The sequence below is a fragment of the Dromiciops gliroides genome, chromosome 2 (assembly GCF_019393635.1).
Source record: "Dromiciops gliroides isolate mDroGli1 chromosome 2, mDroGli1.pri, whole genome shotgun sequence".
NCBI classification, from domain to species: Eukaryota; Metazoa; Chordata; class Mammalia; order Microbiotheria; family Microbiotheriidae; genus Dromiciops; species Dromiciops gliroides.
In genome coordinates, this window is record NC_057862.1 from 273,616,301 (window position 1) to 273,630,790 (window position 14,490).

At 41.0% G+C, this 14,490-nt stretch overlaps 1 non-coding gene across 1 annotated transcript; it reads right to left on the reverse strand.

Moving 5' to 3' along the window:
- Nucleotides 1–13,425: 13,425 nt before the first annotated feature.
- Nucleotides 13,426–13,532, reverse strand: LOC122744803. Its single transcript, XR_006355147.1, has one exon. It is a non-coding gene; the product is annotated as a U6 spliceosomal RNA (small nuclear RNA).
- Nucleotides 13,533–14,490: the final 958 nt, after the last annotated feature.

Sequence of the window (14,490 nt, forward strand, 5' to 3'; positions counted from 1 at the left end):
AAGGAGACAGTGAGAATTTGACAAGCAATTAACTTTTAGGCAAAGCAAGAGGCTAGCTATTCTGGAGGGGGGCTAGGTATCTTTCAGACTCCATCCTCAGAGTTTAATCTGACTCAGATCCATAATTGTCCCACACAGTACCTTCCAGTCTCCTTCTCGAGGAGATTGGTACCTCTGAGCCACGTGCTTTGTACCTATCTCCCCATGAGAAGTCCAAGGATTTCTTTCATGGTTTCCCCCCCCCCCCTTCCCTTGCCCCTAAATAAACTACCACCTTATTCTAACTACTTTTGTGTGCAAGAGGGTGTAATTCTTTTTTTGTTTGTTTGCTTTTTGTTTTTTCAGGGCAGTGGGGGTTAAGTGACTTGCCCAAGGTCACACAGCTAGTAAGTGTCAAGTGTCTGAGGCCGGATTTGAACTCAGGTACTCCTGAATCCAGGGCCCGTGCTTTATCCACTGCACCACCTAGCCGCCCCTAGGGGGTGTAATTCTTTAAAGAAGAATTCCTAAGAATCCCAAACCCGTACCCCATTCCCCCCATTACAGGAGGGAGGAAAGTGTAGCTAGTGTACTAGTGATGACCCAGGAAAGAACTGAGGGGTGGAAGAGATTAGACATTATGGTGAAGGACAAAGATCAAAGATGGAATGGCTTTCACAGTGCATGAAGAAGGATATAGTACATTTATGAGTGATAGCAAGATCAAGGGTCAACAGTCAATAAACATTTATTAAGTACCTACTATGTGCCAGGTACTGCTAAACTCTGGGGATACAAATCAAAAAAAGAAAGATAGTCCCTGCCCTCAAGGAGTTTACAATCCAATGGGGAAAGACAATGTAGTGCAACCCTAAGAAACCAAGAAAGACTCCAACCCCCAAGGAATCCTTAAATTTTCCCAAGGGAAAAAGAAAAAGAAAGGGAAAAACCTCCCACCTCAGGAATGTGGTGGCTGAGCAAGACCCGGGTATGCTGATAAGCAATACCAAGGTCTGCAAGATGTTATGCAAGATATGGATGGGTGCCTAATATCTTACTGATGGCCCATTATTCAGAAATCCCTTCCCAGTTGCTTTGTATCTCCTCCCAGTTGTTTTGACAGCTTTTGTTTGTAAACTTACAAAAAGACAGTCTTCATAGTGATGCTGTCTCCTGGCCATATATTCCTCTCTCCTAATAATCTCTTTTTATTTTACAAGATTTGCTATTGTTATGGCATGATTGACACAGAAAATACTCAGCCAGGTACTCGAAGTGGAGAGAGAGTTTACTATGTGCGGGCCCAAAGGGGGTTTCAAGCCTCTACAGTGGGCTCCAAGTCTTGTCACCCACCTGTTTATATACAAAATGCATAGGGGTGGTGTAGTGGCAAGTTTATCAAACAAAGATGAGGTCATTTATTCACTGAACAAAGGATGCATAGTGGCACCTAGTGGTTTTGTTGTCATTACAGGAATACCTAAGAATGAGGTCAGTGGTTAAGGGAGGCCTGTCATTACAGCTGGGGTACCTCAAGGCCAGAGCCTGTCTGAGAGACAAGGTTGGAAAGGCAGAAATCACAGGCCTGCGGCTATAGCTGGAACACAGCAAGGCCAGGATCTGTTTGAGAAAGACAAGGTCAGAGGCTACCTGTGATTTTCTACATCACTATGAGCCTCCAATTCTTTGGGTGATCTAGCCCCACCCCCCTATCCAGGTCTCAAGTGTCCTCAACAATAATACATAAAAGGAAGTCAAAAACAGAGGAGTAGCTGGTGTACCTGAGGGTGCCCTGCTTAATGGTTTAGTGGAAACCAAGCAGAGCAGCTGATAGAAAATGAAGTTTGCTTGAAAATTCTGATCCCTGTATAAAATGAAGTTTTGTACCTTCTCTAAAGGGTATGACCATCTTTGGATATGCTTGAGATAGTATAAAGGAGTAAATCATGTGAAATAATTAAGTTGAGGAATTAGGAGGTAAGAGTGTTTGAGGGAGTATCATTATGCATATTGAAGCCCTGTAGTTTAAGGGCAGGAGTTGGGGATGAGAGAAAACCTGTGAGCCAGTCACTGAACTCATTGAGGAACAAAGGGGAGTGTCCTGAAAACAGATACTTGAATTTTTTGATTGGGTTGTTGATATGGGGAAAGAAAGGCAATAAGTATTTATATAGTACCTACTATATGCCATGAACTGTGCTAAATGATTTTTATAAATATTATCCCATCTAATCTTTTTGTTTGGTTGGTTTTTTGGTTTTTTGGGTGGTTTTTTTTGGTGGGGCAATGGGAGTTAAGTGACCAGGGTCACACAGTTAGTATCAAGTGTCTGAGGCCAGATTTGAACTCAGGTACTCCTGAATCTAGGGCCAGTGCTTTATCCACTGTGCCACCTAGCTGCCCCCTATCCCATCTGATTTTTTCTTTTTTTTTTTCTTTTTTAAAATTTTTTAGTGAGGCAATTGGGTTTAAGTGACTTGCCCAGGGTCACACAGCTAATAAATGTTAAGTGTCTGAGGCTGGATTTGAACTCAGGTACTCCTGAGTCCAGGGCCAGTGCTCTATCTACTGCACCACCTAGCTGCTCCTATCCCATCTGATTTTAACAACAACCCTGGGAGGTAAGTGCTGTTATCTCTATGTTATCTCTATTCAATAGTTGAGGAATTGAGGCAAGCAGAAGTCAAGTGACTTGCTGGGTGTGACATAGCTAGAAAATGTTTGAGGCCATATTTGAGTCAGTTTTTCCCGAGTCCAGATCAAGCACTCTACCCACTGTGGAAATCAGCTGTACTCTACTTAGTATGGATTGAGTGAATCTAAAGAGAGATTACTGAATGATGGTGGTCAGAGGAAGTGGCATTGGGGAACAAGGCATATTCCAACTTCCCCACCTTAATTAAGAGGAATGAGTGAAAATACAACTAGAAGCAGAAAGATTGGCCAAGGAGGCTGTTTCATCTGGAGAGAGCCAGGCCTCAGTGAGAGACAGAAGGAGTGAGAAAGGAAAAGATTTTAAATGAAAGCAAGTTTGTTACCTATGGAGCATCATTCCAGAGAACACAGTGGGAGGGAAGGTTAATCTTCAAATGGGATAATGGAAGGGGGAAAGAGGGATAAGGGCGGGGAGGAAGAAGTTGGGTTAAGGGGCAAAGGAATGTAAGATAAGGCCTTGGAGGACGAAGAAAGGAATTCAAATGGGGGAGGGAGGGATTCAGAATTACTGGCATGGGGAGGGTATGGCTGAGTGGGAGAATGTTCATCATTGAGAAATGAATTCAGGTAGGTTATGAACATCCTAGGGGTTTGAGGCAGAGGTCTCAGGGTAGAGTCCTCTCTCGGGCCTTAGGCAGCTCAGGTGAGGAGACAGGAGACCAGGTGGGAGACCTAGCCTGGTGGAATGGCTTTTCTTCTCTTACCCTGAAGGCAGGTGACTGGTGTGTGATGCAATGGCATTTATTTTCTCTCCCACCCGCTGCCCAATTTAAAAGAAAACCATTGTAACAAATATTCACAGGTCAAGCAAAACAAATTCTCCCATTAGCTACATCTAAAAATGTATTTCTCATTCTACATCTTGAATACATCTTACTTATCTGTCTTACAAAAATTTTACTTACATCTTGAATACATTTTACTTATCTGTCTTACAAAGATTTTACTTATCTATCCGCTGAACTCAGAGCCATAACTAGAAATTCTTACTCCCAGGCTAGATTCATCTGAGTCAGGGGATGGGGACAAGATAAAAGCTAGTCAGTCAGCAAGCATTTATTAAGTGCCTATTAAGTGCCAGGAACTCTGCTAAATTCTGAGGATACCAATGAAAGCAAAAAATAATTTCTGCCTTCAAGGAATTCACATTCTAATTGTAGAGAAAAATATGAAAATCACTAGCTATCCACAAGATATAAACAGAATTCATAGTGTCATGGGGTGCAGAGCACCCCAGAAGTTCTCTGGGGCACATCGAGGAATCTTCTTGAGAAACTAAACCAGAGAGATAAAGGGAACCAAATGGGACTGAACTGGCTTTAGGCCCTCCACCCTTCATTCTGGTCTCCCTTACCCCGGGGAGATAAGTTTGGGTGTGGCCACAGCCTTTGTGTCCTGAAGAGAGATCTGTAGCCACCCCTCACCCAATTCCTCCAGTCACTACCAGTGGGGGATGGTCCTTTCTCACTAAAGGAACTTTCCACAGGCAGATGGTCCACCCCCATCAGCCCCCTATAAAAGTACCTGCTGGTCTCCTTCTTGAGGAGATTGGTACCTCTGAGCCACGTGCTTTGTGCCTATCTCCCCATGAGAAGTCCAAGGATTTTTTTCATAGTTTCCCTCCTCCCCCCTTCCCTTCCCTTGCCCCTAAATAAACTACCGCCTTATTCTAACTACTTTTGTGTGCAAGAGGGTGTAATTCTTTAAAATTCTTTAAAGAGGAATTCCTAAGAACCCCAACCCCTAACCCAAACCCATACCCCATTTCCCCCATAACAATAGGAGGTAATATGATAGAAGGCACTACCAGCTAAAGGGCATCCTGCTAAAGGTGAGATTTTAAGTATTAAGCCAGGGAAGCTAACAGGTAGAGGGTGTAGAGAGAGAACATTCCTCAAAAGACACAGAGATAGGAAATTGAATGGCACATGAAAAGAACAGCAACCACTTACTGGTCCGCAAACTGAGCTTTAGAAGAAGCAGCTGAAGATTCTGAGGTTTTGGACATGCTGCCTTCTCGAGGTTGGTCCTGCTCCGTGCACTGCGCTCCTCTCTCAGCCCTAACAGCAGGTGATACAGTCACCTAATTAAGCTGTCTTTGGCTGGAAAAGGGTCTCACTCTATTCTTATGTGGGTTATGCTGCTCCAAGAGTTGTCTTAGCACATTATTTTTGGAGGTATGTGGACAGGTTTTCCAGAGCTGGGAGAATCACAACCTTTCTTCCTCCATCTTGGCTTCACCCCCTGCTGTATTCCACTCTTGCCTCAGTATAACAGACCTTTCCTGCCAACCTTCTAAGTTGTCTTTAGCCAGAAAATTATTTCACCTTTTCCTTTTGTAGGTTTTGCTACTCCAGAAATTGTCTTCTGGCATTATTTGAAGGTATTTGGAAGGGTTTTGGGGAGAGCTCAGACAAGTCACTGCCTTTTCTTCACCTTCTTGGCTCCTCTCCCTAGATTGTAAGCTCCTTAAGGACAGGAACAGTATGTCTTTTTCTTATTTGTATCTCCAGTGCTTGACACATAGTTGGCATTTAATAAGTATTTATTCAATTGAATTTAATGAAAGGGGACAAGTTGTAAAGAGCTTTATGTTTTTGTTTTTGTTTTTTTGGTGAGGAAATTGGGGTTAAGTGACTTGCCCGGGATCACACAGGTAGTAAGTGTTAAGTGTCTGAGGCCAGATTTGAATTCAGGTCCTTCTGAAGCCAGGGCCGATGCTCTAGCCACTGCACCAACTAGCTGCCCCATGACAAACTTTAAATGCTAAGCAGAAGACTTTATATTTGATTCCTGAAATACCAGAGAACCAGTGGGATTTATTGAGCAGGGGTGTGATATGGTCATATCTATACTTTAGGAAAAATTACTTTGGTAGCTGAGTGGAGGATCTGTTGGAGTAGGAAGAGACATGAGGCTGAGAGATCAAATCAGGAGGTTATTACTGTGTAATTTAAGATTCTAAATGTGGATTCTAATCTGTTCCCCCAGTTTTGGGGGAAACTGACTAAAATCACTGATAAAACAAGTTTAGGTTTTTTAAGGGTTTATTGGAAAATAGAAAGAAAAAGATTGAGAACAGAATTCCAACAGCCTGGCATTCCTATCTTTCCTCAAATTTCCTGTGAAGTCCTCTGCCACCACCACCACCACCAAGTCAGGAACCCAAAAGCGCAAGAGCTCTCTGTGCAGGCTCCCTCTCCTCCTTCCTGTCTCCTCCCAGAAAATAGGAGGCTCCTCAAGTTGATTGGCTGGTAGCCTTGATAGACAGCACCCATGAGCAAACATCATTTCCTGACACCAAGGAAAAGCCACAATGCCTCTGAGGCATTTTCCTCATGGTGGAGCTTTCCCACAGCAAGTCTCCAGTAGGTGGCATCATTCCAATCATTACATTACAATAGTCCAAATGATTTTGATGATGCAGCACTGTAGCTTGGGAGAGAGACTAGGGCTGAATAATAAAGAAATTATTTAGAAATAACCATTGAACCAATGGGAGATGATAAGATCACTAAATGAGAAAGTATAGAACAAAAAGAGAAGAAGGCCTAGGACAAAGGCTTGGGGAACATTCATGGTTAATGGACATGACAAGGAAGAATGTCCAGCAACAGAGACTAAGAAGGAGTGGACATATAGGTAGGAGCACAACCAGGAAACAAGGCTATCCTGAGAACCTAGAAAAGAGAGTATACAGGAGGAAAAATTATCAAATGCTGCTCAGAAGTCAAGAAGTTTGGGAATGAGGAAAGACCTTTAGATTCAGAAATCAAGAGATCATTATGAACTTTGAGAAAGACAGTTTCAGTTGAATGATGAGGTTGGAAGCCAAGTGCAGAGGTTTTAAAAGAGTGAGAGGGTCACAAATGAAATTACCTGAAGATAGTCTATCAACAGTGTAGTCATTTCAAGAGATTAAGTGGCCATTGGCCCAGAGAGTCTTGATTGATAACCCTATCCCCCAGGTCCCACATAGCACAGCCTATGAACCTAGATTTCTCATATCCCAGAAGGAGGCAGAGAAGGGGAGTGGCAGGAAGGACTGGGGGCTCCAGGAAGGTGAGTCCTCTAAATTGGGCAACATGGGCCTTAGAAGGGAGGTGGTATTCCAGGTCTGGGTAAGAGAGCAGGAAAATTAGACCTGTTGATAGATTTTCTTCATTCCTGCCTTCCTTTTTCAGTATTTCTAGGGAATTTTCTTCTTGTTTTTTCTTGTTCTAAATCTTAAATTAATTTAGTTTGTACTATCATTTTTATTATCTTGGTACAGCCCAACTATGAACATATTTCTCTTTGAATGACTATATATCTACTTGTCATCTTGGGGATGAAAGGAAATGTGCCCCAGTCTACCTTATCCCAATCTTGGCATGCTAGGGCACAACTGGGGTCACCCTATCCAAAGACTGACATTTGTTCTGCCCAAATCTAGGGTATAATTTAGAACTTGAATGCAATTTCAAAACATACTACAAGAATAAAAGATAACAAATAGATAATAGGTCTAATTTTGTATTATAAAGCTGTAATCATAAACATTATTTGACACATTTTAAACTGCAGGATCTATAGGCATTTTTTTTTTGCTTTTGAAAATGATATTATTTAGAAAACCCTAAAGATGTAACTGAAAATGGAAATAATTGGAATAACTAATAAAAGTAGTTGGATATAAAATAAAATCACAAAATCATCAGCTATTCTGTTATTATCTGAGTTACCAAGAAATTCAGAGGGCAAAGAAAAAAATACAATTCCTTTTGAAATAGCTGCAGAATATCTCTAACATCTGGGAGTCTACCTTACAAGACACACACAAGAATCAGAGGAATGAAACTACAAAACACTTTTTTTTTCAGGTCAATGAGGGTTAAGTGACTTGTTCAGGGTCACACAGCTAGTAAGTGTCAAGTGTGTGAGGCTGGACTTGAACTCAGGACTTCCTGAATCCAGAGCCGGTACTTTATCCACTGTGCCACCTAGCTGCCCCCACAACACACTTTTTTTTTTTTTGGTGAGGCAATTGGGGTTAAGTGACTTGCTCAGGGTCACACAGCTAGTAAGTGTCTGAGGCCGGATTTGAACTCAGGTACTCCTGAATCCAGGGCCGGTGCTTATCCACTGCGTCATCTAGCTGACCCCCACAACACACTTTTTTTTTTTCCTTCTTTTTTTTTTTTTTAAGTGAGGCAATTGGGGTTAAGTGACTTGCCCAGGGTCACACAGCTAGCAAGTGTCAAGTGTCTGAGGTCAGATTTGAACCCAGGTACTCCTGACTCCAGGGCCGGTGCTCTATCCACTGCACCACCTAGCTGCCCCCACAACACACTTTTTAAGAAATAAAGATAGACTATAATTGACATGGTCTGTTTCTACTCTTTCTTCACAAATCCTAGACTTTAACTTCTAATTCTTACATTTTCTTTCTATCTTTTTAATCCACCCTTTATGATCTGACCTGCAAAGTCAAGGTTTCTTTTCTTTCTTTTTAAAATTTTAGACTTTTATTTTCCAAATTACATGTAAAAGCAAATTTTGACATCAATTGTTTAAAAAAAAAAAACTTTGTGTTCCAACTTCTCTTCCTCCCTCCCCTCCCACCCACCCCAAGAACTCATACAATTCAACATAAATTATACATGAATAGTCATGGCAAACAGTTCTACCTTATCTAGGTTGTGAGTGGAAACATAAAAACAAAACTTCAGATTAAGGAATTGTCCAAAAAAAAAAGTTTCAGTCTGTTTTCATCAGTTCTTTCTCTGTAGATGTACTGCAATTTTCCTAGGTGCTTCAGAGTTATTGCCTTGCTGAAAATAACCACGTTCTTCCCAGCAGATCGTCTTACACTAATGCTGTTATTTTGTATACAGTACATTTCTCTCTGCTTCAGTTCATGTGTGTCTTTCCAGGTTTTTCTGATAGCATCCTGTTCATCACAATTTCTATACAATACCTTGAACTTGACAGAGAATTGTCTTCATAATAGCCCAGCAGAGCAAATACTATACATTTTGATATTGTAGTCAATCAACGTAACTATTTCCCTCCATCCCATTCCCTTACAATAATATTTATACTATTGTCTACGTTATTTTGCCCTAATCCTCCTCATAAGTGTTTTGCTACTGGCTGCTCCCTCCCCCACTCTACCCTCCCTTCATTCACCCTTCCCTCCTTATCCTCTTCCCTTCCTAATTTCCTGAGGGGTTAAATAGATTACTCTTCCGTATTGGATGTGTGTGTCATTCATTGAGCCAGCTCTGATGAGGTTATGGCCTTTGAGTTAATTCTGTTTTCTAAATTTTTCTTCCTCCCTCCCTCCTCAACTCTCCCTATAAAATCAAGAAATTCAATATATGTCACACACATGGTGTTATGCCAAACATCTTCACCTTCCTCTAAAGTGTTTTGCTTTTTACAGTTTCCTCCCCCAAACTTCCCTTCCTTCCTTCCCCTCTTCTCCCCCCCCCCCCTCCATCTCCTTCTCCTCCCACTCTTCCTCAGGACAAAAATATATTACTATACCTACTTAAGTATGTATGTTATTCCCTCTTTGAACCAATTCTGATGATAGTGAAGTTTACTCACTCCCCCTCTTCCCCTCCCCTCCATAAGCTTTTTTCTTGTTTCTTTCCTATGAGCTATTTCTCCCCATTCCACTTCTCCCCTCCCCCCTACCCCAGTCTATTCCTCCTACCCCTCACCCTTATTTTAAAGATGTCATCATGGGTTAGCTAGATGGCACGGTGGACAAAGCACCAGCCCTGAGCCCAGGAGGCCCAGAGTCCAAATCCGGCACCAGACACCAAACAACTGTGTAATTTAAGATTCTAAATGTGGATTCTAATCTGTTCCCCCAGTTTTGGGGGAAACTGACTAAAATCACTGATAAAACGAGTTTAGGTTTTTAAGGGTTTATTGAAAAATAGAAAGAAAAAGATTGAGAACAGAATTCCAACAGCCTGGCATTCCTATCTTTCCTCAAATTTCCTGTGAAGTCCTCTGCCGCCACCACCACCATCAAGTCAGGAACCCAAAAGAGCCAGAGCTCTCCTTCCTGTCTCCTCCCAGAAAATAGGAGGCTCCTCAAGTTGATTGGCTGGTAGCCTTGTTAGACAGCACCCATGAGCAAAACGTCATTTCCTGATGCCAAGGAAAAGCCACATGGCCTTGCCCTCTGAGGCATTTTGCTCATGGTGGAGCTTTCCCACAGCAAGTCTCCAGTAGGTGGCATCATTCCAATCATTACACAACCCACCTTGTTTGCTCCACAATGAACAAGGATATACAAAAAATAAATGCTTTACAAATACCATCCCTTCATATTCATTTCAGACCTGTGTCCTCTGTGTATTCCTTGCTGAAAAAGTTCTTATGAGTTGGAAGTATTATTTTCTCAAGTATGACTGTAAACAGTTCGATCTTTCTTTCTTTTTTTTTTTTTGCGGGACAATGGGGGTTAAGTGACTTGCCCAGGGTCACACAGCTAGTAAGTGTCAAGTGTCTGAGGCCGGATTTGAATTCAGGTACTCCTGAATCCAGGGCTAGTGCTTTATCCACTGCGCCACCTAGCTGCCCCCAGTTCAATCTTTTAATGTCCCTTGTGATTTCTTTTTCCTGTTTACCTTTTTAGTATTCTCCAGGGTCTTGTATTTGAAAGTCAAATTTTCTATTCAGTTCAGGTCTTTCCATCACAAATGCCTGAAAGTCCTCTTTTTCATTGAAATTTCATGTTTTCCCCTGAAAAATTATAATAAATTTTGTTGGCTACATGATTTTTGGCTGTAGTCCCAGTTCCTTTGCCCACTGCAATATCATATTCCATGCCCTCCGGTCCTTTAATGTAGAAGCTGCTAGATCTTGCTTCATCCTTATTGGAGCTCCACAGTATTTGAATTCCTTTTTTCTAGCTGCTTGCAATATTTTCTCCTTGACCTGGGAGTTCTGGAATTTGGCTATAATATTCCTGGAGGTTTTCCTTTTGGGGATCTCATTCAGGAGGTGATTGGTGGATTCTTTCAATTTCTATTTTAGCTTCTGCTTCTAGAATATCAGGGCAATTTTCCCTCACAATCTCTTGGAGGATGGTGTCTAAGCTTTTGTTTTGGTCATGGTTTTCAGGTAGTCCAATTATTTTCAAATTATCTCTCCTGGTTTTATGTTCCAGGTCAGCTGTTTTTTCAAGGAGATATTTCACATTGCCCTCTATTTTTTCATTCAGTTGGATTTGCTTTACTGTGTCTTGGTTTCTCATAGGGTCACTAGCTTCCATTTTTTCAATCCTAATTCTTAGGCAATTATTTTCATCAGTTTTTTAATCTCCTTTTCCATTTGGTTTTTCAAGCTGTTGACTTTTTGCTCATGACTCTGCTGCATCACTCTCATTTCCCTTATTCTTTCCTCTCTCTATATATCTTCCTTCTATCTCTCCTATTTTCTCTTCAAAGTCCCTTTTGAGAGCTTCCATCACCTGAGACCAGTTCATATTTTTCTTGAAGCTTTGGATGTAGGGGCCCTGTGGTTGATTTCCTCATTTGAGGCTGCACCTTGATCTTCCTTGTCGCTGAAACCTATAGGCATCTTAAACTCAAGAAATACAAAACAGAACTTATTTTTCCCAAAACAACCTTTCCTTCTACCAAACTTTCCTATTTAATCAAGGCTATCACTGTTCTTCTAGTCTCCCAAATTTGCAACCTTATTGTTACACTTGTCTCCTCATTTTCCCTTACTCCACATTCCTAATTAATTACCAGATCTTGTCTTTTCTACCTCACAATATATCTTTCTCTCTTTTTACTCACTGAGAACCTACTTAAGGTTGATTAAATTGAGACCACACCTGGTCGGCCCTGATTGGGGTGTTGTTCTCAGAGGCTATGGACTACGACATCAACATGAGACCACCCTCAACCAATCAGCTGGAAGGATGGCCCCTTCTGGGGAGGGAGACAGGAAGTAAGAAAGGAGGCTAATTCCCTAGCTCTGGCTTTTTTCGTTCCAGAACCTCGGGTTGGTGGCTGAGATAGAAGGAGTCTAGTCTTAACACTAGGGAAGATAGACTTCTTTTTCTGAACTCCATGTGTTCTATCTTTACTAACCTATAATATATTTTAATAAATGATTAATGCCAAAAACTGGTGCTGACATTTCTAGCTTATAAGTAAACCTTAGCTAGTTCTCACCCAACACTGGGGGTAGAAACGAGGCGACCACACAATAGATTTTAAACGTCACAAGGTCCATATAACCTCCCATCTGGAGGATTGCAGTAATTCCCTAATTGGTTTCTCGACCTTTAGTCTCTCCCTTCTCCAATACAACCTTCATACAGTTTTTAAAGTAATTTTCCAATAGCCCAGGTGTGACTATGTCACTCCCCTATTTAATAATCTTCAAAGGCTTTCTATTATCTCGAATGCAAACTCTTCTGTTTGAGCTTTGAAGATTTTTACTATCTGACCCCAACATGTCTTTCTGGTATTGGTATACATTACTTCCCTTCCCACACTCTATAGTCCAGCCAAACTGGCCTTTTAGTTGTTCCTCACACAAGACTCACTTTTCCCATTTCCATGCTTTTGCACTGGCCATTCCTAATTTTTAAAAACAATACTAAAATTGATACACTAGAAAACAATAGGACAACCAAATTAGTTTACAACAACATGAAAAGAATTTTGGGAGGTATGTGTATGTATCCAGTGTGACAATAATTTCACATTTTATTGGTTTTTACATTTTATAAAGCACTTTCCTCACAACAATCCTATGAGGTAGATAGTATAAGTATTATCACCCTGATTTCACAGATGAGGAAATAGGTGTCTTCAGTTTCACCTGAACACACAGAGAGTAATTATCATTTTTGGTTTTGGGGTTTTTTTTTTCTGGTGAGGCAATTGGGATTAAGTGACTTGCCCAAGGTCACATAGCTAGTTAAGTGTCAAGTGTCTGAGGCTGGATTTGAACTCAGTTCCTCCTGAATCCAAGGCCAGTGCTCTATCCACTGTACCACCTAGCTGCCCCAGAGAGTAATTATCAATAATTTTATCCAGGAATACTAAAGACTAAGTAGAAGTTACTTATTACCATACGTAGTAATATATACTTGATCTATGCTCCATCATATCTGACACATAGAGAAAGCCAGAAGTAAATTCTATAATGTATCACCAGCAATATATACCAACTGTCTGCCTAAAGTCATTAATGGATCAGTAAAGGTTCAGAAGGTAGTCTCTTTAGAAAACCATTTGATATTATTTCATGTATTTCATGTAGATAAATAAGCCTATGACTAGATAGTTACCTCTTATAGAAACAAAGCTTTGCTCTATTTCATGGATATGCTATATATTTTCACCTTGGTCAAATAACACACAGTATTACAAGAATTAGGTAAAAGAACACAGATGGATTAGTGCAAATCTGTCACTACTACTGGAAAACAACCCTGAATAGGTGTTCTGTTGACAATATCCTCATGATAGAGTTATACAGCAACCAACATTTTTCTAAATGGTTGTCTCTGAAGAGTAAATTAGTACATACACTTATTCAAGCAAATCAGCATCTTTCAATGATCAATTTACAGATTATTTGTCTGTAGTGTTTGTGGTTGTTTATGTTACAGGTGGCATTTGAATCTGAGTCAATACCAGCACTCTACCTACTATGTCACACTGAACACTACCATATATTCAGATTAATGTCTCTTTTTTTTTTTTTATGGAACGCTTCACGAATTTGCGTGTCATCCTTGCGCAGGGGCCATGCTAATCTTCTCTGTATCGTTCCAATTTTAGTATATGTGCTGCCGAAGCGAGCACTTAATGTCTCTTTTTTTAAAAAAAAAATTTTAAATTTTGTTAGTGAGGCAATTGGGGTTAAGTGACTTGTCCAGGGTCACACAGCTAGTAAGTGTTAAGTGTCTGAGGTTGGATTTGAACTCAGGTACTCCTGACTCCAGGGCCAGTGCTCTATCCACTGTGCCACCTAGCTGCCCCCAGATTAATGTCTCAATGTCCCTCTTGCTATCTTATAAGTAACTTGGTCATGGAGAGAGAGAGAGAGAGAGAGAGAGAGAGAGAGAGAGAGAGAGGAAGGAGCTCTAATAGCTGATACTGGTTCTGCTAAAGACAGACATTTTGTCCAAGTGTGCACCTAATCCCTAGGTTCCATCTCAGGGGGATGACTTTTGTAGTTGAGTTGGGCACCTCAAATTTCTACTGGATGGAGAAGGATTAGGTATTGGGACCAATCTATGATAACATCTTGGGATGGGTTGTCTACAATGCTTTGCTTGTCACACATTTTAGGAAGACTTGTGGCCCACCAGACATGAAAGAATCACCCATGTAGTTTAACCCTAAACATTTTCCAAGTTCTTTCTGATTCAATTGTTTGGATTCTTGTAGAATAGTACAGTGGGGGTTACTTATAATAATTCCTGTTTACATATAAGCTATGAATGGGAGCTGGACTTATGATTTCATTGGCATAGGGAACTCTCAGATGAGGAAACCCCCTCTACCTGTGCAGGTTGGCACCCCCTCTGCAATTTATAGTCTGAGAGAGTAGCTTTGGGCACTAAGAGTTTAGATGATTGACTAAAAGGGTGATAGAGTTAGAATGAGGCAAGTCTGGAACCCAGGTCTTCCTGATTCCAAGGCTAGTTCTCCATCACTACACAACACTGCATCTCATGGTAGAACTTCCCTTAAAGTCCTGTTCTAATGATACATTGTCACATGGACAATCTTTTAAAACAGATGCCGGCACAGTGTG